We start from the raw sequence: 26,646 nt of genomic DNA, 5'->3' as shown, positions 1-26,646 counted from the left end.
AAATTGCATTGAAGAACTATACAGCCATTTAAAATAATAAAGCAGATTAGTGTCTGCTAATATGGAATTATCCCCAAGATACATTGTTAAGTGAAAAAATAAATGTGCAGAGCGCAGTGCCTATTATCTTCCCACTTGCATAACACACACAAAGAACACTGCTGCCTCCAGGGGGAAGCCTGCGGGGAGGCTGGTTGGGAGACTTAATTTTTACCCACTTTACTATGTACATGAGCTGTTTTCCATTGAAAGTTATTTAATGACATCAGAAATTTTTGGAAAAAGAAAGAGAATAATCAATAAACATCTATGCAAAATCACTCTCTGGCTAATTTAAGCCTTGTACTAGATGTTCTTGCTGGATTAATACCCTACTAATGAAACGTCAATAACATCCCCCCTATACACAGCCAAGTTCACAGCGTGCACTGTCCGGAATACCTGCCTAAATAGGACTGGTGTGCTCTGGCGACCCAGCCCTCTCAGCTTGGCTCACAATTAGCCTGGACACCTTCTCCACAGAAGAAATTCAATAGTTTTGAAGAAAAACTTTTCTTCATAGAGATCATTCAAAAATAACACTAAACTTTCATTTCAAGTTTCCAACCAAGAATGGGAGCTTGAAATGAAAGGATAAGTATTTGTCAACAGACGAAAACAACGGGAAGTATCAAGAAAGGCAATTTGATAAAAACAGAACCCATTCCAGAGCCAGGCCCTGCCCGAATCTATACGCATGAGAGGAGTGTGGGAGGACTGGTTTACTGTGTACAGCACAATGCTAAGGACATGCTGTGTGTGTGTAAAACACATCATTTATATTCACAACACTGCAGAATACTATGGCAGACAGAATAATGGCCCCCTGAAGATGCCCATGTCTTAGTCCTTGGAATCTGTGAAAATTAGTTCCTTATTGCCTTTATATCTAGAAGCTGTGACTAGGTTAAGAGATTTAGTATGGCAATAGTTTCCTGGATTATTCAAGTGGGCCCAAAGTAATCATAAGGGGCCTTATAAGAGACAGGAGGGCCGGAGGCAGAGAAGGAGAGGGGAGGCCAGCAGCAGGCAGAGTGATGCCACTGCACAAGGGCCCACAAGCTAAGGGAGGCGGGCAGCCTCTAGAAGCTTGCAAAGGCAAAGAACGGGCTCTTCCCTGGAGCCTGCAGCAGGAGCATGGCCCTGCCAACCTCTTGACTTTAGCCCCGTACAACCCACTTCCGAACTTCTGACTGGAGCTGTAAGATAATAAATTTGTGCTGTCTTAATCCACCAAGTGTGTGGTCATTTGTTACCACAGCAATAAGAAATTAATATAGATTACAAATCTGTATTATTAGTATTGATCCCTATCTTTCAGATAAGGAAATTGACCTCATCAAGGTTCCAGAACTTGTCCAAATCTCAAAGCCAGTGCCTGGAAGCGCTGGGATCCCAGCCCAGGTGTGAGGGATTGATGAAACGCTGCCCCCGGGAAGGTCGCCCAGGCTCGCCCTGTGGCCACTGTACGCATCAGGTGGCAGACCGTCAGTGCAGCAGGCAGTGAGAAGGGATAGGTTTTGAACAAGCGAGGGAAACGAGCAAAGCTGATTACCATGTGGGATTCTCGGTGCAGTCAAATGCACAGTAGGCGATTCTTTGTGTTCTACATCACCTTCGACAGAAGCAGGTAAGTGTGCTCCCAGGCAAAGCGATGCAGCTTTGCCATGCAAAAACTCTTATGGTAAATGGTTTCCCTATGAGTGATATAAAAGATAGTTTCTATATTTTCACCTTGAAAATTCCCTCCTTTCTTTTTACATAAGTGATTGCTTTTTAACAGGCTGAGTCTCCGACACTAAGAGGCTGGGATGCCCCGCACATCTCTTCTTCACTGGGCTGCGTTCTGGACAGTTCCACACACAAGGCTGTAGACAGAAGTCGGCCGACACGCAGCGATTCCGTGCTTCCTTGTGTGCACAGAGAACCATACGCAGGAAGACAGAGTACTGACAAGGAATGAAGCTTCCCTAACCTAAATAATCATCACCATTATCACCTAAACCTCTTAGGAAAGCCTTATTAGAAGCCTATTTTTAAACTATTTGCTAACCATTTTCTAATTCTACTAATAACCCTACATAATGACACTATTCCCATTTTACAACTGAGAAAACTGAAGTTCAAAAAGTTTAAAAATTTTGATAACAAGATAATAAACTGACCTTGTAACCCCAGCTTGATACCAAAATCATGTCTTTCCATTTTTAAATGCTGCCACCTGTCCAGGTGTAATTAATTCCATAATTCAAGAAAAGTAAGAGTGGGTGAGGTACATGGGTTTTTCTCACTGTATTTCCCACCCAAAAAATATATCCAAATCCTCACCCACACTGTGCCAATAGCAATCTGGGCTATGATGGGTAAATTCATGGAAACTTTCTTTACCAGAAAACCCACACGCGGAGCCCCAATAGCCTGGGCTTGCTCCTGAGTTTCTGAGCGTGTCCGTGCACACAGTCCCAAGGGTGAGGGCTGAAGGTTCTCTTCCCTCCTACTTCAAGAACCCACACCCTCCATTACAGGAGTGAAGAATTCTTAGTTTGGACCTCTGTGTTCCTAAGGCACTCCTATCAAGCAATCCAATTAGGCACTCTGATTATTTTCTTTATATCTTAACTTTCCACATAGTAACTTTCATTCTTTTCAAAAGCACAAAAACTCAGTAGACTGAAGATTGGCCCTTCTGTTGCCCCACCTGTTAATTGCTTCTCTTTCTAAACTGCCCACATGTCTCATTATTCATTTCCTGATTAACAGAGGTGACACAATCTTCCAGCACAATTGACAAGTTCTCCCGTTTCCTACAACATAATCACATTGACATTGTCCCAGCTGAAAGAAAGGGAAAGTTCACACGTCCCTGGGCATTAGTGCCTTGATACAAGGTATAAAGCTTTATTTACCATTCAAATCATGCACACACAAACTACTAATCAATTTGCTGGGAAGTACTGATTACAGCATTTCTGGCAGAAAATAACAATAAGTCAGCCTAGTGGTTACCCACCAACACAAAAGCTTATTTCCTGAGATACCACTGCATGCAAAATGAAGGCCAGGAGCAAGGGGGTATTGTTCACTGAGCTTCTTTCAATTACATGAAAGTTATGCTCCATCACAGAGACAATGGAAATGAATGTAGGGGCTGCTCCGCCTCCACCAGCCTCACCAGTCTCAAGTGACAGGTGTGGTGACCTGATGCTCTGGCCCCCACAGAGGCCACTGGGCACAGGCTCTTGGCTTCTCCTATCAGGGCAGAGAAAGGCACTGTTGGCTCAGCAGCACATCTCCTTTTCCCCCCACGCAAGGCAGACTGCATCATTAGGAACTCCACGGTTCTCACTCCCTGGCTGACACTGCAGCGTTCAGGGATGGGCTGCTGAGATATGTGAAAAGTAAAGCATGGGCAACCCCAAAACAGCGGGATTTCCCAGGGCAGGTGAATGGAGAAGCTCCAAAAGGCCTGACTGCCCAGAGATATCTCCCCAAACCATCCCACTACGGTGCTTGTGCCATTCCTTTGGGTTAAGGGACAGACTTACTGACATCTCCTCTAAAACCCAAGACTTGCCCGGGAGCATGCCACGTGGTGACATGCACACCTGCTCAGCAGGAAGTCCTTAATGACAATGAAAACTATCATATTTTAAACCTCAGTTAGCTCTTGCCCTGTGAAGATGAACTTCACTTTCAAGGAAACCTGAACTACCAGCTGTTGCCAACCCCTGTCCCTGGCACATTCACTTCAAACTGCTTCCTGCCCCCGGCCTTGCTGCTGTCTCGGTGAGCAGGCAGCGGGGAAGAACTCTGGCTGCTTGGTCAGCAGAGGTGCAGTGAGCACTCTCACACGCCGGGCCCTGAGGATAGAGGCCCTGAGGATAGAGGTCAAGGGAACAAGCCTTCTGTCCCCAGAAGCTCCCATGCCAGTGAGGAAGAAGGAAGACTGTAAATAAATACACATGTCAGGGGTTGGTAAGAGCAAGAAACAAGGAAAAGGCAAAGAAAAAAACAGCATGCACATCTGCAGATGGGTGGTCAGGGCAGGCCTCTTTGCTCAGAATTGAATGGAACAAGGAAGAAAGCCTTGAGCAAGTCTGGAACACTTTCTTTTTTTAATTAAAAAATGCAAAAACCGAAGAAAAGCAAGTTTGAGAAACTGTTGGAGAAACTATCGGAGTAGAGGATAGCAAAAGATTTCTTTTTTTTTTAAGTTTTATTTTAATCATTGTTCAAGTACAGTTTTCTCCCTTTTACAAGGAACACTTTCCAGGCGGAAAAAACCACTAAGTGTAAGGCCCTGGGCTGGTGAGGGCCCTGGCTTGGTAAGAGAAGGACAGATAGCCAGGGTGCTTGGAACTATGTGAAGGAAGGAAAAAACAAAGTCCAGGAAACCCAGACAGAGCATCAATGCCCCTTGACCATGGCAAGGGTTTGAAGTGAAGGTGGGAGGCAGTTGCTGAGAGATGTGAGAATACACTAGTTGAAGAACACTTTTTTCTTCTGTGTGAGATAGATAGATAGATAGATAGATAGATAGATAGATAGATAGATAATAAACATTAAAACTCCAGCCCAGCATTAGCTTCACAAAAGCCACCATTTTAGCTAACTAATCCCTCTCATGACCCCTGAAAAGTAGAACTGATGCTGATTTAGTCCAAGTTCCTCAAAAAGCAGTAATAGGACCTTTGATTCTCCCCTGAATGATCCCATGAAGCTGCTGAGACTCTGCCTCTTCTTGCCTCAGCTTTGCCCCCTGCAAGATGGAGATGATGCTTCTGCCTCAGGTAAAAGGTGCAGAGGTGAGCACTCCAGGCCTGCTCTCAGACCCCACCGTGAAGGTAGACTGGAATTCGAGTATCAGCCAGCTCCAATTCCCACACTGTGTCGCCAGTGTGTCTTCTGCACAGCACTGGCTGAGTGCGATTCTGCATTGCATCACAGATCTGCTGGCCACCTCACAACTGGTCTGTACCTCCTCAGACCCAGCCTGGAGCTGGCACTTCATCTGCGTAATAGCAAAAGTCATTTCAACCCAAAGACACATAGCAACCCAAGGTGGTTATAGAAATTTATCTAAATCACATACACACAGAAATGTAACACTAAAATAATTTAACTTTTTTTTCATTTGCCACATACGTTGATGCTTCTGATAAGTATGCTGAAAAATAGCAACTGGACCCACAAACCGTTTTCACCACTAAATGAGATCTACCTCACAAGCAGCAGCCAAATGAGCTCCCTTCCTCTCATCACTGCTGCCTCCCTTTCTCCCCCAGGAGCACATCTCATAAATGACAGCGCTGCAGAGCTAAGCAGATCAGCTATCAGTCTCCGAGATGCTTCAATGCTGGCATCTTTCCTGAGGATAAACATCAGGGACAATTATATGACCTTGCTTCTTTGCTTGACTTTTAAACAAAAACACTAGTCCAGGTCTCTCTCCCCAGTGTGAACAGCCATTAGCTGGCCATGCCTTCTTTATTCTGTAAGCATCATCTTACTTGAAAAAAAAAGGTCAAAGTGTAAATCTAAAAAAAAATGATGAGAAAATATGTCACATCACTGTTTGTCAGCAGAGCATCCGATCTGATACAGCATCCAAGCAAATCATATTTAGTGATTAAGTTCCAATGCCTTAGCCATGCTATAATAACAGATAGCTGTGTGCTTAAATTTCCAGATTAAAGAGAAATACAATAAAAGTGTTAGAAATATTTAGGAGAAAGTAATTGGAAGGCATACATAAATTAACTTTCCTAAAAGACAAAACCCTAAGATCATATCTGAAAAAAGAAAATATTCAAGTCTTACAAATAAAATAAGTATAGTAAAAGATGCTGTAAGTAAAGTAAAAAAATAAAAAAAGGGGGGTGGGGATGGAGAAATGATTGCAACACATAAGACGAAGAGTTACAACCATCCTATGACACCGAGGACTTCACCTTAAGGCTGCCACATGGCCAACTCCAGGAGCTCTGTTCACAGAAACCATGCCCAGTGGAGGCGCTCCGGTCCTGCAAACCAGCGTGGGCAAGGATACAAACACACAGTTCACTGAATGGCCGATGAACAGATTAACTGATACTCCGCCATCCTGATCATCCAGAAAATTCAAAATAAAACCACAACAGGACAGCTCTCTTTTCATCAGGTTGGGAAAAGGTCAGTTTATGTGGGAAACTGGCTGCCTATAAATTGCCACAGTAGTTTTGGAAATAAATCTGGCTATCCCTGTTAAATTTCATTTTAGAACAGTGATGTGTATAAAGACACTTATTGTGGTACTATAAAAATGGAAAATAATGAAAACAACATGAATTTCTAGTAATGGTGGAATGGTACAGCTATCCTATGGGCTATTGTATGGCTATTGAGAAGAATGAGTTAGAGATATATGTATTTATCTAGAAAGATGTAATATTCCAGCTTATCTAGAGGAAAATAAACCTCCCAAACAAGAAAAGTAGGCTCCGATAGAGTCATTCAGTGGAATACTCTGAAGTAAATTAAATGATGAGTGTCCATCTATTAACAGAGATAAATCTTGAAAATGTAAGAATGTGTGGTAAAAAGCAGGTTACTAAACAATATCTACAGTATTGATTTCAATACGGGTGTCACTCTATGAAACACACACACATACACTCCAATAACATGCAGCCCTACATTGTTGGGACATGTAGTATACATGTATACAGTAAAAGTATAGACACCCCCCAGATGCATGAAAGGAGAGAAGGTTAAAGACACCTCCCCAAAATGCACAGCACTTCTGGCACAGGTTGACTGCAGAAAGGTAAAAGAAATGGGATGTGCATCCATAACTGTATTCTGTATCCACAACATTTTTTGGAGGAATCTGAAGCAAATACGGCAGAATGTAAATCAATACTTGGTCAATCTGGGTGGTGTGCACATGATAGCTTGTTCACATATTTTTTTGTTTATTTTGATGAAGTTGAAACATTTAACGATTTTTTTAATGTAACCAAAGGAGTTGGTGGCACATGAGGAAAGAGGCCCTAGGTGCCCACTTCGCTAGTACAGTCCCAGCTCATGCACAGCATCCAGCACAATTATTAACAGGCCCAACTTTCATTCCCAATAGCATCTGGAGCACTTTGCATTCTATCTAAGAACCTGTGTCCTCCTCAGTACAATGGTGACAGTGACACCACATAGCTCATGGGTTGTTGTGAGGATTAAATGAAAAGATGGGAACTATATACTCACTCCTTAATGTGATCAGTAAATGTTAATTATTCTGATAAGGTGATAGACCATAAAACAAAACAGTCACAAAACATTACATGAACTCAGAGGAAATAGAACAAAATTTGCCTGGCCAAAACTGAACACTGAATCTTTGCAAAGCAGAAGTATTTGAGTAACCTTTGAGGAATGGGAATTTTCTAGAGTAAACTTGGACCTCGGGAAGGGAGGGCTTTAACCAGGTTCAGTCTACGTGACCAACCAACAGTGTTATAATATAACCAAAGAGGCCTGGTGACCCTCAGAATGACCTCTGGATTTGGCCAAAAAATATTAATTTTTCTTCCTGGCCTTATTATTTCTTTGAATTGATTTCACAGAGGACTTCTTGTCCACTCTCATGAGGACAGTCAGCCACTAATAATGAAAGAAAATAAAGTCCCTGCTTTTGTGTGTTTAGAGAAACTAGATCCACAAATACCAAGGCCCAGAAAACACTGAACAATAAAACAAGTCACTGTAGATTCTACATTTAAAGAAGAACTCTTTAAAGCGTGTTGATTGGCATGAGGCATACTCTTCTGTTCCTTGCCCTTCCTTTTCTTCTAGAATAAGGACATGATGGCTAGATCTCCAGGAGTCAACTTGTAATCTTGAGGATAGAAGTTCTTACTAATGATGATAGAATTAAAAAAATACAAAGAACCTAGATTCCTTGTGTCTTTATAGAGCCACCATGCTAGCCCTGGATTCCCTATATTTTACATTATTCCACATGAGATAATAAACCTACAATCTGTTTGTACCAAGTTAGTAGAAACTGTTGCCATCTGCCAGTTCACTTCTTTGCTAATAAAGTGGCCATAGAACTACCCAATGAGTGTGGAGGGTCTGTATTATATTGAAGAGTAGTAGCAGGAGAAGTGGACTATGGCAAAAATACAGAGCCATTAAAATCATGGCAATGAAGACTGAAGAAGCATGGAAAATTTTATCTAAACAGTAGAGTACAAAAAAGTGCTCTGTGATTGTACAGTAAATACAATACATAAACTTCCAATTGGAAGTTTATGGCATGAAAATCTGACTTTAAAAGGATAAATTCATGATTGGTGTGTCTATGAAGGAGCATTACATCATATTACACACAATGACCAGGAGATGAGAGATGGAGCGGTGTATGAAACACTGCTTCCATTCATATAATCTCACAACCAGACAACACAAGAGGGAGATGGTTCAGGGCAAAGAAACACCAACCCCAGCTATAAACAGTGATGTGTTCCAAGGTCAGTCTCACAAATAAAACACAAAGAATTAAACATGACAGTTTTACTTCCTCCTTTCCCAATTTGGATGCCTGTTATTTCTTATTCTTGACTGAGTACTGTGACTAGGACTTCCAGTACTATGCTGAAAAAGAGAGATGGAAGTGGGCATCCCTGTCTTGTTCCCAATCTCAAGGGAAACACTTTTGTGCCAACTTTGCATTCCCGGAAGAAATCCCATTTGATCATGGTGTTGGTGGGAATGCAGACTGGCGCAGCCACTGTGGAAAACAGTATGGAGTTTGCTCAAAAAAATAAAAAATGGAGCTGCCTTTGGACCCAGTGATTCTACTTCTGGGAATATAACTAAGAATCCTGAAACACCAATTCAAAAGAACTTATGCACCCCTATGTTCACAGCAGCACTATTTATAATAGCCAAGTGTTGGAAACAGCCTAAGTGCCCATCAATAAATGAGTGGATCAAAAAACTGTGGTACATTTACACAATGGAATACTATAGCGATAAAAAAGAAAAAAATCTTACCTTTTGCAACAGCATGGATAGACTTGGAGACTATTGTGCTAAATGAAATAAGCCAGAGAAAGACAGATACCATATGATTTCACTCATATGCGGAGTCTAATGAACAAAATAAACTGATGAACAAAATAGAAACAGAAGCATGGAAACATGAAACACACTGACAGCTGTCAGAGAGAGTGGGGGAGGGAGGATGGATGAAAGAAGGTGAAGGGATTAGTCAAAGAACATACATGTATAATCCATGGACACAGAGAACAGTGTGGTGATGGCCAGAGAGAAGGGAGCAGCAGGGTCTGGGAGGAGGGGGCAAAGCAGGGGAAAATGGGCACATCTGCAATAGTGGCAACAATGAAAATTTTTTAAAAAGAATTAAATGTGGCTCTTGGGCACATCATCAATATATGTCTGTTGAATGAATAAAGACAACATATATATATTTTTTTTAAGTCTAACAACAAAGAAGTAAAAGGGCAAGGTGTGCTATCAAATTTTTTAAAAAGGAAATCCAATTATAAATGAAAAAGTTACATTTTTTTATTCCAGGAATAATTTAATTTTTGAATAACCTAATCAGGGAGGACATTATCAAGTGAAAATCATCAGCTAGCTTGGCCAAAGCTCCCCACTCTATAGTGTTTGGAATATCCTTTATTGGAAAGAGCTGGATTAGGGACCTGTTAGAAATGAACTATGAGTTCCCTGAGTCCTACATTATAAATTCTTGTAATTAGAGTCAGGCAATCTTCCTTGCCTTTACTATCAATTCCCTGGCCTCAGTTTCTATACCCAAACTCATCATTTAGCAATTATTTGCCACACCAACCACCCTAGGAGGACAGCCAGCAAAAGTCACTTTTCAGCTTATGACTGACCCAGATAGACCATTATGAGAATGAACTCCTAGGAGCCAAAGAAACAGAAAGCATGTCAGGTGACAGCAATTTTAAGCCTTGTTTCTCAGTTATAATTATTCTGCATTCCATAATTTACCATTTGAACATGGAAGATGAGTCTTGAAAGAATGCCCCACTCTGCTGTTCTGTGTAAAATGTGTTTAATTTTTTCCTTGTTGTTTTTCAATTCTGACAATTCCCTGTAGTCTCCCCTGCTCCATGGCAATTCACAATGGTAGACATTGTAGTCATTATATTTATCATTAGTAACTTGGTTCCAGATCATTGGACTTCACCCGCAGACATTGTGTTTAAGCAAACATGATGCATACAGATGAGGAAGGGCCAAGGCACAAGAACCTTCTGATATTGGTAATTTTCATGCATCCCCGGCAACTGTTATCTCACTTCAGCACAAGGCAGAAAGGAGAATGAATGCACCCTGGATGTGTTGCTGGGGGGAGACTGCTTTTGCCTGTCTAGGTCCCTAACTAGTACACACTATATACTCCTGAAGAAAATCCAGCAGTTCATCAAACTGTGATGGTCTTGCCACTAATGTCCAAAGCAGAAATGCTGATGTTAATGTGAACTTCGTGTAGTTTCCATCCTGTTTTATTTGCCCCAGGGGAAGCCCCACGTTTAGAGGCCTTTCAGCTAGTGCTCTAATTATTTTATCCTGGACAATCTCAGACTTCTGATCCCTTCAGTCTCCAGACTAATGATGGAAATGCAGCACAGAAAGGTGGAAGGGTTCCACAAAGTAATGCCCAAGAATGGTTCTCGGCAGAAAGTACATGAGAATGCCCCCAAGAACTCCTAACAAACTTTCCCAGGTCCTGTAAAAAAAAAATCACAATAGGATTTTTTGTGCTTCTCCATTTGTTAAACCTAAACAATAATCATGCAGATTAGTGAGCAGTATTTTCCCACCAGAATATCTACCATGCTGAATGAGGCCCCCAATCATTTTGAACCATAAACTGGCAGGCCCGGAAGAGCCAGAGATATCATCAAATTCAATCCCCTCACTTCCCAGAAACTAAGGTCAAAAAAGGTGGATTGACTTGCCTAAGGTCCAGACACGTGCAACAAAGGAATGACAATTCAGTCCAATGCTTTCTCCAAGCAAGATGTTCATATTAACCTTGGCTCATGAGGGGAACAGCTTAACCTTGTTCCTTGTGCTGATACCAACAGCCTCTCAATTCACTATGCAGCAGTGCTCAAGAGCATGCAGCCTCTGGAGCCAGCCAGACCTTGACCTAAGTCCCTACACCTGTGAAAGCAGGGGGCAGTAACTTAACCTCCCCGAGCCTCAGTTTCCCCATACACAGAAGAGATATGATTCCCTTCCTTTGAATTAGAAGAAGCATTATTTTTTTATATCTTAGGCACATTACCCATCTTGATACATCATCAGCACTTGGCTAAATACCCTGTTCTTCAGCACATAACAAAATTCCCATCTACATTGTCGTTATTTCCAATGCCTTATCTCCATGACACACAGCACAATGGATCTTTCTTCAATCTCAGTGTTGTACAGGGCAATGGAGAGCTTATCCATTCTCTTCCATATTTAATCACATTTCTCCTGAAAGGCTCATGAGTACCTAGCTCTAGAGGAAAAAAAATCTTTAAAATATATACAGTGGTACCCTGGTACTTGTTAATTTGTTCCAGAACTTGTGACAAGTGCAGAGTCCTGGGCAAGCCCCTAGTGCTGAGTTCTTGTCAAAAGGTGATGAGTACAGGATTTGACGAATTCTGAAGCTGACGAGTACTGAGGTATGACCGGACTGGCTTAAGGGCACTGTTCATGACTTTCCACAACACTCTCATTTCAAAATTGTACTTCCTTCAAGGGTGGCCTTTCTTGTTCAATGACCAAATGGTGAGCAAAATTTGTAAGTGACTTTATCTACTGCATTAAAAAAATACCCAGCTTGCCCTGGCTGGTGTGGTTTAGTGGATTGAGTGCCAGCCTATGAACCAAAAGGTTGCCAGTTCGATCCCCAGTCAGGGCACATGCCTGGGTTGTGGGCCAGGTCCCCAATTGGGGGCATGTGAGAGGCAACCAATGGATGTTGCTCTTGCATATTCCTCTCCCTCTCTTTCTCCCTTCTTTCCCCTCTCTCTAAAAGTAAATAAAATCTTAAAAAAAAAAAAAAAGAATACCCAGCTCTGTATGGTTTGCCAATAAAGACCTGGGAAAACGACTACCAGATCCATTAATACACACTCATGAACACTGGCCTTCTATAGCATTTTTCTACCATCTAAATCAAACAAACTATGGCAAATATAAATTATGTAACCTGGGAATAAAGGCCCAGAGATAGGGTGACCCTTTGTCCAAGTCTGTCCAGGAGAGTCCCAGTATAATTACTGCTAATATCCCCTTTCACCCAGAAAAAGTGCCCCAGTTGGAACAACACATTACATGGGAATGACACACCTGATTGGTATCCAGCAAGCACTCATAGGTAGAAAGTACTCGGTAAGGAGGTGTGAAAGAATCTTAGCCTATGTCACCTTGGCTGGGCAAGTGACCTATCATCTCTGAGCATTTGTTTCCTCATATGAAAAATACGGGGACTGTAATACCTACTTTGCAAGGTTACCTAAAACACCAGAGGTGTGTCCTGCAGAGAGTCTGTGACACCGATGTCCTACAAGTGCAGCTATGACGGCAATGAAGATGAGAATCTCTTCCCTTTAGTTCTCTAGAACTGCTTCATTATCTGCAACAACTGACAATTCTTACACCATTTTAACTTTTACATGACATTTTCTGACACATGATGTGTGGTTTATAAAATCGGGGTGAACTTAGACCTTGTGAGTCTCTTCCAGCTCTAAACTCCTTCGATTCTATCATTCCCCCACGATTCACTGCCTGGAAAAGTACTAAACCTTCCAGAGGAGACAGCAACAGCCTCACCGCAGGTCTGTACTAGAGAACCCTATCGCCGCTCTCTGCCAAGTCACCTGACTTCTCTCAGATTTCCTACATGCAGAATGAATATTCTTGTAACCTTAGAATGTAAATGTGCTAGAAAAAAAAGTGCTTCATTTTGAAGGTGATTTGTACATTTATCTATACTCATGCAAAGAGTATAGAAAACTGAGGGCAGTTTTCTAGCTGGCATATGCTAGGATGTGATTGTGTTGGGTATTATTATCATTATCATGATTATGTAATAGTAGTTATATGTAGCTCCTCCACTGACTAGCTATGTTACCTTAGGCAAGTTTCTTAATGTCTCCAATGATGTACCATCCCCTGTAAATGTGAACAATACTACCTACCTAGTAGGGTTGCAGAAAGAATTACATGGCTATGGTACTTAGGAATAGTGCCTGGCACTTAAAACATTCAGTAATTATGGTTTTATTGTCACTATTAATAGCATTACTATTATTTCCAAGATATATTACTGAGTAAAAAAAATCAAATGTCAAACAAATAGTGCACTACTGTTTGTTGTTTTTTTTTTAAAGAAGATATAAGACTTGCAGGAATTTCTGAGGAGTAAGTCCACAAAAGCTTTTCTCTCCCACTGATTAAAAGTAAATCTCTGCACAGAATACAAAATCCAACTTTTTGAGGACTCTGAAAAGCAAACAGTATTAGATAGATTGGAAGGACACTGAAACGTTGAAGAAACATACATTGGTAAATTTTCAGGTTATATTTTCCTCCTTTAACTCCTGGTTTTGATCTAAAGATGGGTAAAATCAACAAACTCTACAGTGAGAGAGGATAACAAAAAGTTTAAGGAAAAATCTCCTCCTCCTGCCCAGATGACTAAGAAATGGGGCTCCTGAAGAGTGAAGAGTGCGATGGGATACCCGGGGTATTTTTTCTCTTTTGCCCTCTCCACCCTGACGTAAAGTCAGCCGTAACCATGGCATTACACTGCTGCTGGCCAACATGAGCACCTCAACTGCCCCCAAAACCCGCCTGTCTGCCCGAAGGAACTGGGAAGGGGGGAATCCCATGTCTGAAGACTGTACAAGGGTGGGGACTCAAAAAAAAATTTGGAATTATCTTCTGGAAGGCAAGCCCCTGATAGTATAGGCTTCCCCTACTAGGTGAGTATTCTAGGAACCCCTCTGTACCAGCTGAAGTTATTGTGAGAGGCTACGTTTGGCTTCAGTGAATTTTTTGGAGACTCTTTCAACACGTTGTGCATTTCACAATGGGCGATTTACAAGCACACCTGCCCACACTGTGTTGAGAGTTCAGCAGTTTTTGACGAAAAACAGCATGACCCCCATACCCCACCCTTCCTATTTAGTTGATCTCACCCTGAGCGATGTTTTTAATTTCCCCAATGAAAAAAGTCCTCAGAGAGAAATGTTGCAGAAAAGGTAAAAAAGAAAATAAAAATGGCAGGAACACTAAAAGGTATCAAAATCAATGAGTTCAAAAACTGTTTTCAGCAGTGGAAAAAATGTCTTGATAGGTGTATTGCATCAAATGGAGAGTACTCTGAGAGAGACTGAAGTTTAAACATGTGAGAATAAATAAACACCTATTTATAAATTCCAGTTTGGGGGATTCCCCCTCATAAAGAGATGCTGGTTATTTTTGTTCTCTTGCCTTTCTCTCGCTGCTTTGTGGGATGGAAGGGCAATACTCTGAGACAAACCCACCTTTTTGACAAGAAGAACTGGGAAAAGGGGGCCTTAAGAGTATGAAAAAATCTAAGAGGAGGAAAAGTTAGGGAGAAGATCTTGTAATTCTGTGTGTCAATCAACACAGGTTCCAGGCTACCCATGAGACACACGTGTAAAACACAACCAAAGGAGCAATTGCTTTTTAAAGTAAATTATGGCTTAAAGAACCACATAGATCCTAGACTAACTTCTAGGAGACTAACTTCTAGCACACATGTGGGGCAGAGCCAAACAGCAAAGCGAAGGCTTTGAACACTGAGCTGACACTGTCATCACCACCCACAAAAGGTGAGAGAGACGTGCCATGAGCCTAACCTGGTTGACTCCCTTCATGGAAGAAGAAATCATTCTCCTGCAGATTTTAATAGGACCTAGAGTCTCACAGTCTAACATACAAAATATTCAGGGTACAATCTAGAATTATTCGATGTATATACCAAAACAAAGAAAAAACATAATCAATAGATGCCAACCTCAAGATGATTCAGATGTTGAAATTATCAGACAAAAATCTTTATTTTAAAAAAGTATATAGCCCTGGCTGGCATAGCTCAGTGGATTGAGCGTGGGCTGGGAACCAAAGTGTCCCAGGTTCGATTCCCAGCCAGGGTACATTCCTGGGTTGCAGGCCAGAACCCCCAGCAACCACACATTGAATGTTTCTCTCTCTCTCTCTCTCCCCCTCCCTCCCTTCCCTCTCTAAAAAATAAATAAATAGAATCTTTAAAAAAAAAAGAAAAAAAGGATTTTAAGATTTAAAAAAAAGAAAACAAAAGCTAAAAAAAGTATATATATTTTATTTGTTTATTTTTAGAGAAAGGGGAATAATTGGAGATAGAGGGAAAGAAAAACATCAGCATGTGGTTGCCTCTTTCATGCCTCCTACTGGGGACCTGAGCCGAAACCCAGGCATGTGCCCTGACTGGGAATCGAACCAGCTACCCTTTGGTTCATAGGCCAATGTGCAATCCACTGAGCCATTCCAGCCATGGATCAGACAAAATCTTTAAAGCAGTCATCATAACCAGGCTTCATGAGTAAGTGTGAACACTGCTGAAATTAATAGAGAGAAGTTCTCAGAGAAGAGTAAAAATTACTGAAAAGAACTGGAAGGAAATTTTAGATTTGAAAGATACAATAAATACATTTTTTACAAACATTCACTAGATGCATGAAATACCAGATTATAGATGACAAAGAGTCAATAAACATGAAAGAAGAGTGATCAAAATTACTGAATCTGAAAAACTACAGAAAAAAAAGGTTGAGGAAAAAAATGAACCAGAATTAGGAACTTATGGGATAATAATAAAAGGTCTATACTATTCATGTCACTACAATTGCAAAAGGAACGAAAGATTAGTTCACCAAAAACATGTCTGAAGAAAAAATGGCTGAAGATTTACTAAGTAAGGTTTAAGATATAAATTTACAGTCAAAAAGTTCACCACACCCCAAATAAAATAAATTCAAAGACTATTCAGATAATAAACAAATTGCTAAAAACCAAAAATAAGGCAAAAATTTTGGAAGCAGCCAGAGAAAATCAACACAGGTAGAGGAAACAGCAATAAGAATGAATACAAATTTCTCAATAAAATGATAGAAGCTGGAAGATGGTGGGGGGAAAATCTTTAAAGAATTTTAAATTCCATATCCAGCAAAAGTCTATATACAGTAAAATACCATTTAGGAATAAAGGCAAAAATAAAGACATTCTCAATAAAGAATAAAGAGAGAGAATTCATCACCAGAAGATGTGTTCTAATTTGGAACTTAAAGAACAAAAAGAAAGCTAAAGAAGTGCTAAATATCTGTGTAAATATGACAGATTATGTCTGCTTAAGTTCTTTAGAATGACTACTGAAATCAAAAATTAAATGGGGTTTTCAAAGTATGTAGATGTTATATATATACATATATAACTATAATATAAAGAGGAGACAGTAAAGGAATCTATTTGGTTGTAAGCCTTTCAAATTGTATTCAAGTGATAAAATACTATAAAAAAATATGAACAAACATTCCACCAAAGATATACAGACAGCAAATAAACACCTGAAAGTTGCTCAAAATCATTTGTTACTAGGGAGCAGCAAATTAAAACTATAGTGAGCCCCAGCTGGTGTGGCTCAGTGGGCTGAGCGCCGGCCTCCAAACCAAAGGGTTGCCGGTTTGGTTCCAGGTCAGTGCCCATGCCTGGGCTGCAGGCTGGGTCTCCAGTTTGAGGCACGTGAGAGGCAACTGATGGACATTTCTCTCTCTCTTTCTCCCTCCCTTCCCTTCTCTTTAAAAAATAAATAAAACCTTTTAAAAAACCTACAGTGAGACATATCTACATGTCACATCAGTATGGCTGAAAAATTTTTTTAACCTGACAATACCACGAGTTAGCAAGAGTGTGGAGCAATTAAAAACATTAAACATGGCTGATGGGAGTGTAAACTGGTTCAGACACTTCGGAAAACAACTTAGCAGCATCTGATAAAGTTAAACATATACTTACCACGGCACCCAGCAATCCCACTTCCAGGCATTTACCCAAGATAAGTGAAAATACATGTTTATATGAAAAACTTATACACAAATGCTTATAATGTTCTTTTTATAATTGCCCAAACTGAAAACACCCCAAAGCCCTCCAACTGCTGATAGGCTCAAACTGCTGGACACCATGTAATGGCACAACCCTCAGAAACAATCAGGGGTGAATCGCTGACACAGGCAGCAGCACGGATGTGTCTCGAAGGCACCATGCGTGCGAGAGACAGAGCCAACCTCGGAAGGCTGCATATTGTATGATCCCACCTGCACTGCGCTCGGAGAAGGAAACTGTGAAAGCGACGTGTAGGGAAAGGGTGCCGAGGGCCAGGGCTGGAGGAGGGGCTGACTCTGAAGCAGTGGTGATGGGGATGTCTCTGTCCTGATGGTGGCATTCGCCTGACTCGAGGCATGTGTCAAAGCTCACACAAGAGAGCGCACACCAAAAAAGTGGTTTTTACTGTGTATAAACTTAAAAGCATTTTTTTTAAAAGGGGGATAAATGGCCCTAGCTCTGTACCAAGCACTGTATTTACACACTTCTTACTAAGTGGGAAAAGTGAACAATACAGATTTCCCTCTCAAGTTGAAGCCAGGGTCTTTGTTAAACCCATGCCAGGGAGCCAACTGAACTAAATTATATTATTACATTATTATTAATAATATAGACTTTCAAGCCAGGCAGGCCCAGGAGATTAAATCCTGCCTGCCCCACACACTTCCTATAAGACTTGAGACAAGCATCTCCAATTCTTATTTCTGAAAAGGAAACCCCACTCCTACCTCACCGTGCAGTGTGGGGGGTAAGTCAGACCTCACCGTGCGGTGTGGGAAATCAGTCAGACCTCACCTTGTGGTGTGGGGAGTCAGTCAGACCTCACCGTGCGGTGTGCGGAATAAGTCAGACCTCACAGTGTGGTGTGGGGAGTAAGTCAGACCTCACCTTGTGGTGTGGGGAGTAAGGCAGACCTCACTGTGCAGCGTGGGGAGTCAGTCAGACGACAAGAGCCCACAGCACAGCATCTAGCACATGACAGACTAGAACAGACACGATTATTTTTATCCTGAAAAATTTTATTTATTAATGCACACACTCCAGAGGTGGCCCAAAGTAGACCTAAATTGATAAAACATTTGTATAATAATGGACTGTGTGCTAAAAATAAGCAGTATGTGAGTGGAGGGTTGCCTCTGAGCTAATAATCCACAATATGTAACATTGCCCCCTCGCCTTATAATGACAACAGGCTGATGAAATAACTAATTATGATTAGTATTAGCATTAATGAAACCTTAATGTTTCCCTACTGCTCTCCAACTGGAAAGCACTTTTGGATCCATTAAGTCATTATCTCATCATAACAACCCAGGGAAACTGTTCTCCCCAGGACGGCCCAGTGACAAATGCCCGTGCAGAGAAGGGGTCGTTTATCGTGCTTTTAGCATCCAGCACAGCCCACCACCGCAGTCAGGCAGACTGAGAGATGAGCAAGTGTTTTATTCAAACACTGAAGACAAACGTGGAGACACGACCACATCCATCACTTGGGCTTTCACTACTCTGAGGTGCCACTTTAAAGAGAGGCTACATGCGTCATCAGCTCAGCAAACATTTGTTAAGCACTTTTTATGGAGCAGTCAGGGGCCCTGGCCTCAGGAAGCTCACACACTTCCTGTGTGGCTCACACACATCCTGTGTCTTGATTAATTAGCAGGTGAGCACCGAAAGCCAGAATGCCCACACGTTTACAATAACCTTGGCTCGTTTTGCAGACACCCTCGTGACTTCTTATCTTGGGATGTCCCATCCCAAGAACTCAAAAGCCTGACATGATGACTTCCCCAATAACCTTCCCATTAACTGCTGAGTCCAGTTATTCTACCCCCTGTCCTAACACCTCTTGTGAAGAGCATTCACAATAAAAAGACTTTCAAGAGCCAGGAAAATAAAAGGCCAGTAATAAAGCCAGCAAAACCCCCAACTAGGCAGAAGCACTTGCTTGGGGAACTGACAACCATGAGTTCCCATCAGAACTTCCCCCTTGGGGGCATAATCTGGGGCATAAATTCAAACCTCTGATACCCATGATGGGATGACACACCATCCTGACTGTTCTTTGAGATCTGTGCTGCGGGTCTGTCCAGGGAAGGGAAACAGCCAAAGCAAAGGTAAACAAAGAGTGTTCACACTGCTCTTCCTATCACGGGAACTGTCAACATGAGCCCCACACGGTCTGCTTGTTTTTCCCCTTGAGCTCTCTGAACACACCTAAGTCACCTGAACCAGGACACTTCTTTCCCTTGGAAATAAGCAAATGTCCCTATGAGCTTCATTGAGCTTTTATGAGTACAGCCTTTCTCCTGGGTTTAACAAAACACACAGGCGGTCTGTCTGCTGCATCACTCCCATTTCCAGGCTCAAAGACAGCTAGCTACAAGGGGCAACTGGAAATGAGAAAACAACACAGCTGGCAACCGAGGAGTCTAAATCCTGGAAGCCAAAATGAAACCTGCTAAAATAAGGACACGCTGAATGCCCCTATGGACAAGGACAAAAAAGTGGGTTTTTGCTGTAGCAGATGGTGGAAACTTCAAGGTACCTGAGACAGCTTAAGGCAGTGCATTCCAACTGAATCACAAATACATCAGCTTCATTCATCTGCATGCCTCTTTTGGAAAGGGCTTTATAAATATTTTGGTGAGTTAACACATTCTGATACTGACTGTATCGAGCAACTAAGGCTTTGGATAGAGTTACAATGTAGTGGGCTTTTTATTATACCTGACACTACCAGGAAACAACGACATATTCCTTCAGGACAGCACTTCATTATATGTTCCAGTGTGCTTTCCTCACAGGTAAGAGTTCATTAGCTCCTACCCAACAGCCCAGTGAGGAACATGGGGTAGGTACCATTGTCACTATTTCACAGAGGAGGAAACTGAGAACAAAACACACACCTTGAGTGAACTCATGGAGCTTATTAACAGCACAGCATCTGGGATCTCCACACTTACAGGTTGGATGTGCTCTCCCCACTGCTTGGAGATGCTGCTGCCTTGGTGAGAAATTACAGACAGCGCATTCTTATGATGCATGTGGTGGAAACCAGTCTCTGTGCCCATCCATTCAGGGATGTAGACCCTTCCATGCAGCCCTAGGGTTCTCTGTACTATTACACATTTGAATCAGCCAAGAAGTTAACTTAAAAAAATACCAGTGTCTGGGCACCACCAAGAGACTCTCATCCAACTGAATTGGGATGAGGCCTAGGTATATGTAATTTTAAAAGTTCCCCCAGGAGATTCTAATTTGCAGCCACAAATGAAAGCAACTAGCCACTAGGCCCCAGCACATATTAATATCTGAGCTAGCTACAGCATTTGAGTGAAAATCCATAAAGGCTGAGGAAGGGAGATGTTCAGTTCCAAAACCGAGATTCACTGCCATGGACAAATACAGTCATCCCCCCTTACCCACAGGGGCATGTCCCAAGACACCCAATGAATGCCTAGAACCATAGACAGTATCAAATCCTATATATATTTTTTCCTACACATAAGATAACTTTTCACTCTAAAAAAGCAGTTTACACTTCTTTTTGGCTGAATTGCCAGCATCACTACACTTGCATTTTGGGGTCACTAGTAAGTAAAATAAGGATGACTGGAACACAAATACTGCAATCCCACAATGTCTGATATCTGAGGAGGCTACTAAGGGATTAGTGGGTGGAGCACTCCTAAAGCATGGAGATGCTGAACAAAGGGATTGTTCCATATACAAGGTTTGTCCAGAAGGTATCCAGCCATGTAATATGAAAAATAGACATTTATTGAAAAAGATACAAGATACAAGAAACCATGTATATAGGACAGTAATGCCTCAGTCCCCTTCAACGTAAACACCTTGGGACCTCACACAGTTCTCCCAATCACCATCAGCTGCCCCATCATATATTCTTGCATCTCACTGATGGTCTGAAATCTCTTCGTTTTCAAAGGTGATTTTGGTTTTGGGAAAAGCCAGGAGTCGCAGGGCACCAAATCTGGGCTATAATGGGGCTGAGTTACCTCAGCGATTTGATGTTTCACAAAAAAACTCTACATAAGATGTGATGCATGAGCAGGTGTGTTGTCATGATGCAGCTGCTAATCACCAGCTGCCCATAGCTGCAGATTTCTAAATCTTCTGAACAGTTTCTGCAAATGAATGTTCAAGCTTAACACAATTTGATGCAGACTCATTCGTTCTACTCGCTCAGTCATTTTGAATGTGATGGCCACACAGTACACATGCTCACTCAACAGGATCTACCACCCCCACTGACTAGTACAGTGAAGTCATCATTGTTCACACATGCACATTCCAGTTCTCTCTCCTTGGCTGCCAGGTTACATCAATGTCACACAAACCATTCTCGTTATATTAACAATGGCTGGACCTTTTTTGTATATGTCAGGATGGAGCATGATGGCATAAGGTTTCATCATGATACTCAGAACAGCACACAATTTAATAATTATTTATTGTTTACTCCTGGAATTTTCCATGTAATATTTTCAGACCATGGATGACTACAGGTAACTAAAGGCAAAAAATGAAACAGCAGATACGGAGGGACTACTGTACCAATGAGGAAATACTTGAGCATGTTTATGACAAAGTGGACCACCGACCGCACATGAAACTCACACTCACTGTAAGTGTGCACAACGGTAAGTGCTGAGGGGCTGAAACGTGAAGGTCAAACCATTCGACTTCAGAAACCATTCTGCTTTCGCAAAGCCTAACTGCCAAATCCTTCCCCTCCTTTGGTCTCCATTTCTTATCAGAGAGCAGGGACCACCTCTAAGGAATGAGAAATCAATTGTGTGCACGCTGCTGAATTAAGGCTTCTCGCAGCATGTCAGGGCTTAAGGACTACAGTCTGCATTCATTTGCATTCATTTCCACTGTCTTCCCTGCAGAACGGATGCACAGGAATCCAGAAAATGCCACGCTTGTACATTTCTGTCCCCACTGCAGCCTGCAGAAGGCAGTCCTCTGAGTCATTCAGGGGTGGCCAGAGTGCAATCTCCTGGCATTGGTGACTCCAAGAAAGGACTGAATTAGGGGGCGGTGCCTGAGGCCACAATGGCAGCTGGTGTGAAAACCAGGACCACACTCCTCTTGGCACGTGGTCCAATTCTGCTTCACCCCTATGTAGCCACCTTAGTGAAAACAGACTCCATTCTACTGAAGAAGCAAGCACTTTTGGGGTGGATAATAGGAAATAATTAAATGAGATCTTGAGGCAAATGTGGAGATGGCTTCAAAAAGCACTCACAGCTTCCCAACCCATCTTGAACTGAACAGCGGTGCTCTGTAAGACACACTCTCGGCGATGGCTAGAGTTTGGGTTCACACTCAGGTTTTGTTTATCCGCAACGTGATTTCTGTTTGAGAGTCTAAGGGCATTTCCTCCCTCCAGTAACGGAAGCAGACAGGCGACAACGCAGTTGTTATTTTCCGCGATCCCGGCCAGGGAGCCAGGAGAGAATGGGCTGTGTACCCCAGGGCTTCAGGGAATTCACGTGGTTCCCTGGGGCGACCAACATCTGAACCACAGCGGCTAACCAAGCCCCTGAGCAAACGGCGGGAGAACTGCAACGTGACTGAGTGCAGTGGTGGAGATTTGCCAGAGCCTGTTTGCAGACAGGGGTCACTCAGAAGGCACGTTCCAAACCTCCAAGTTCTGCAGGAACAGAGTGCCAGTGCTGTTACCCCGTCCACGTCAAGATGGGCAAACTCACACCTAAAAGGAAGCTGACAGTCCTCCTCACTCATGTGATAAAATGACACTGGTTTGGCCAAATGCTAGCCTGTAACCTGTTTTCCTTCGAGAGCGGGGTTCCAGGTAAGGGAATGCCCCTGTCGCATGCAGGCTCAGCACAGCGATCAGCACCCTCACCCAAGGCAGGCGATGCTCTGGATGCTGGATGGAAATGAGAGCAATTACCCAAGAGCAGGCTCTCTGCAGCCTCTGAAGTTTGGCACATGCAGCTTCCTCTGCTGAGATGCCTTCCTGCTTCTCAGACCATGTGATGAGATATGAATGGTCACAGCCTCTGCGCCCACACCCCCTCGCAAAGATGATTTAGTACCAGAATTGCCAGCCCAGTCATCCAGGTTGGGAAGGGGGGCAGTTTTCCAGAAATGTTCATTTTGTTTATGAGCTCACTTTCCTTTAATAGCTTTAGAGAGTCTAAAGACAAAGGACATTAGGGTTTTTTTTATTACTTTGGCTTAAATGCAGAAACTAAGTTAAGTGGGTTCCTCCCAGTTTTATAAGGGTTATTTCAACTAAATATGGACGTCAAGAGAAGAAGTTCAGTTAGGGAAATAAATGTGTATGCTTTTTTAAACTTCATGGTAAAATACCTATAACATAAAATTTACCATCTTCACAGTTCAATGGAACTCAGCGCACTCACCCTGGTGTGCTACGATCGCCACCACCCATCCTCAGAACTGTTTTCATCCTCCCAAAAAGTAACTCTGCCCCCACTAAACACTAGCTCCCCCTCCTCCTCCCCTGGGTCAGTGGACATTCGGGTGGTTTCCACCGTATGACTATTGTAAGTAATGATATAAGGGTACAGAACCATAAAAATAAAGTGAAACAGCACCAAGTTGGGAAATGAGGATTTCTTTTTTTATTATTAATTTTTTAGGGAGGCAGGGAAGGGGAGAGGAGAGAGAGAGTGTGAACTTGCACAATCTATCTGTTGTTCCACTTAGTTATGCATTATTGGTTTATTCTTGTATGTTCCCTGACTGGGAATCAAACTTGCAAACTTGGTGAAGAGGTGTCCAATCTTTTGGCTTCTCTGGGCCACAACTGAAGAAGAGTTGTCTTGGACCACACGTTAAATACACAAACACTAATGAAAACTGATGAGCCAAGAAAAGATTTTAACTAAACTTATGAATTTGTGTTGGGCCCCATGCATAGCCATCCTGGGCCATGGGTTGGACACCGCTGGATTGGGAGGACACTCTGACCAACTGAGCTGTCCACCCAGGGCCTGAAATGAGGATTTCTCACCACAGACGGGCAGCACACTGGAAACTGGGTTTTGGACATTATCATCCTAGAGCTTGTGAGCATTACTAATAAACAGAAATCTCATTTAAAATGGAGTCAGGAGCTAGAAGAGAGAAGTGTCACACAGGCCTGTCACTCAACCCACACCTCTGACCCCCAACAGGCAGAGACCCCAACAAGAAGACCATATCTGCACCCCCAACCAGAAGGGACACTACCACCTCAGCAGGAAAGAGAAAAGATTCCTCCTTGCCTAGTAACAGCTCAGCAAATGAGAGACCACCATGTCTCAGCCAATGAGAAACCTCTATACTTCAAACTCTCAGTTTCCTCCAAAGGAATCTGCACTTACAACAGCCCCTCCTGAGTTCACAAAAGAGCCTTCCTCTCCTTGGCTTCTGGACCTACGCAGGTTGGCCATTAGACCACATGCCCTGAACTACAATTCTCTGCTGCTACCTAATGAACTCATTTTGTTAAAGTTCAACAAACTGTTTCTCAAAGTTGGGATGATTATTAAAACTGCAACTGTCTCAATCCTACTCCATGCTTTAATAAACCAGACAGGCTGGGAAAAGGAGCCAGGACTCTGCCTTTTATATGCTCTACAGGAGATTCTGATATCTGAGAACAATTTGGCCTCCACATGATGGGTGAAGCTTGGAGCACAGGAGAGGCGAATGAGGAAGACTGCACATAGAGAAAAGATGGGCATCTCTGGAACACAATCTTGAGAAGCAAAATTAGCCTCCACTGGAGAAGAGAGGAAAGCTAAATTTGTTATATGAAGATGCAGCAGGGAATCAAGAGATAAATGAAGGAATCAGAAATAGCAACAAGGGCCCAGCTGAGGGTAAACAGCATGAGTCAAGGTGGACCCAGCGGGCAGTTTTCTGGAAACTGCAATCTCAGGTGCCACCAGCCCATACACACAGTGCCTCTGTGTGATTCTAGAAATGCTTCCTTCCTCTGGGTGACCCCTGGACAGCAAAGCACAGAAATTAAAGCAGCTGCTGGGCTTAATCTCCCACACTACCCACTCCCCCCGTCATTCCTGGAAAAGGAACAAAAGGATTTTCTGATATTAGTGGGAAATCACTCTATCCTAAGAAATCAGGAGTTGCAATCCCTTTTAGGTACAATGAGCTTCGTCTCAGCGAGTTTAAGCCTTCCCCCATCTGATTCACAGAAATTACAAAGAGAAAGCGCACCCTGTGATTGCTGGGTGTCCCTCTTCTCCACAGACAGAATCCTCAAAAGCAGGCAGACACCATCTTCATTGACACAGGAAACTCAGTTTCCCCTGGCCCAGGGCTTCCAACGTTATCTAAGCCTCTTGGTTTTTCTCTACTGCACTTATTGACTTGAAAGAGAAACTGTACACACCGTCATCCAAACAAAGAGTCATTGAGAAATAGAGCTACACGAAAAGTTCAGGTAATGCCTTAATGCAGACACTGAGGCACATCCAAACAGGAGCTGTACAGCTTTCAAAATCACTCACAAATTCATCAATTATCCTTAAAAGTTTATTTTTAAACAATTTTTTTACAAATAATGCAAGCAGTATATTTAGTATTACATTATTGAGTCAGGTTGATATGGTAAAAAGACTCTTTCCCCCCTTGTGTCTTTGGAGGGTTGTTTGCTTACTTTTCATTCTTTTGGTAAGCAGACTTACCATGAGATCTACCCTCTTAATATATTTTAAAGTGCACAGCACCATGAGGTTAACCAGGGCACTAAGTCACACAGCAGATCTCCAGAACTTGCCTTATGTGACTAAAACTTTATATCCATTGAAAAGCAACTTCTCACTGTCCCCTATCCCCAGCCTCTGGCAACCACCATCCTATTCTCTCATCCCTTAGTTTGACTATTGCAGATACCTCATGTAAGTGGAGCCATGCCGTGTTTCCTCTTCTGTGACTGGCATATTTCACTTAACATAATGTCCTCGTAGCTCATACATGTTATTGCAAGTGGCAGAATTTCCTTCTTTTTTAAGGCTCCATTTACATAATGTTTCATTGTATAAATACACCACATTCTCTTTATACATTCTGTTGATGGACCTTTGAATTGTTTCCATATCATGGTGATTGTAAATAATACTGCAATGAACATAAGGGTGCAGATATTTCTTCAAGATCCTGATTTCAATTCCTTTGCTATCCTTTAACTTTTTAATGAAGCACTCAGAACTGTAACAGACAACCCAATAAATCATTTCCTCTATTAATTAGTGCAGTTACTTTGCAAAATGTTCTCAGCTCTGCAGTTATACAGGGGAACATTAAAAGACTGTTCCCATGTTCCCTTTCATTACTTCCACAAACATTTATTAAGCACTGTAC

General features: G+C 42.2%; 1 protein-coding gene across 1 annotated transcript in view; it reads right to left on the bottom strand.

Moving 5' to 3' along the window:
• The window catches only part of CAMK1D (calcium/calmodulin dependent protein kinase ID), a 399,721-nt gene that overhangs the window by 253,425 nt on the left and 119,650 nt on the right, over positions 1-26,646 (bottom strand). The gene's annotated exons all lie outside the window — the stretch shown is intronic.

The sequence above is a fragment of the Phyllostomus discolor genome, chromosome 1 (assembly GCF_004126475.2).
Source record: "Phyllostomus discolor isolate MPI-MPIP mPhyDis1 chromosome 1, mPhyDis1.pri.v3, whole genome shotgun sequence".
NCBI classification, from domain to species: Eukaryota; Metazoa; Chordata; class Mammalia; order Chiroptera; family Phyllostomidae; genus Phyllostomus; species Phyllostomus discolor.
Note: the sequence above shows the minus strand (reverse complement) of the source record. Positions and strands in the feature narration are given on the sequence as shown.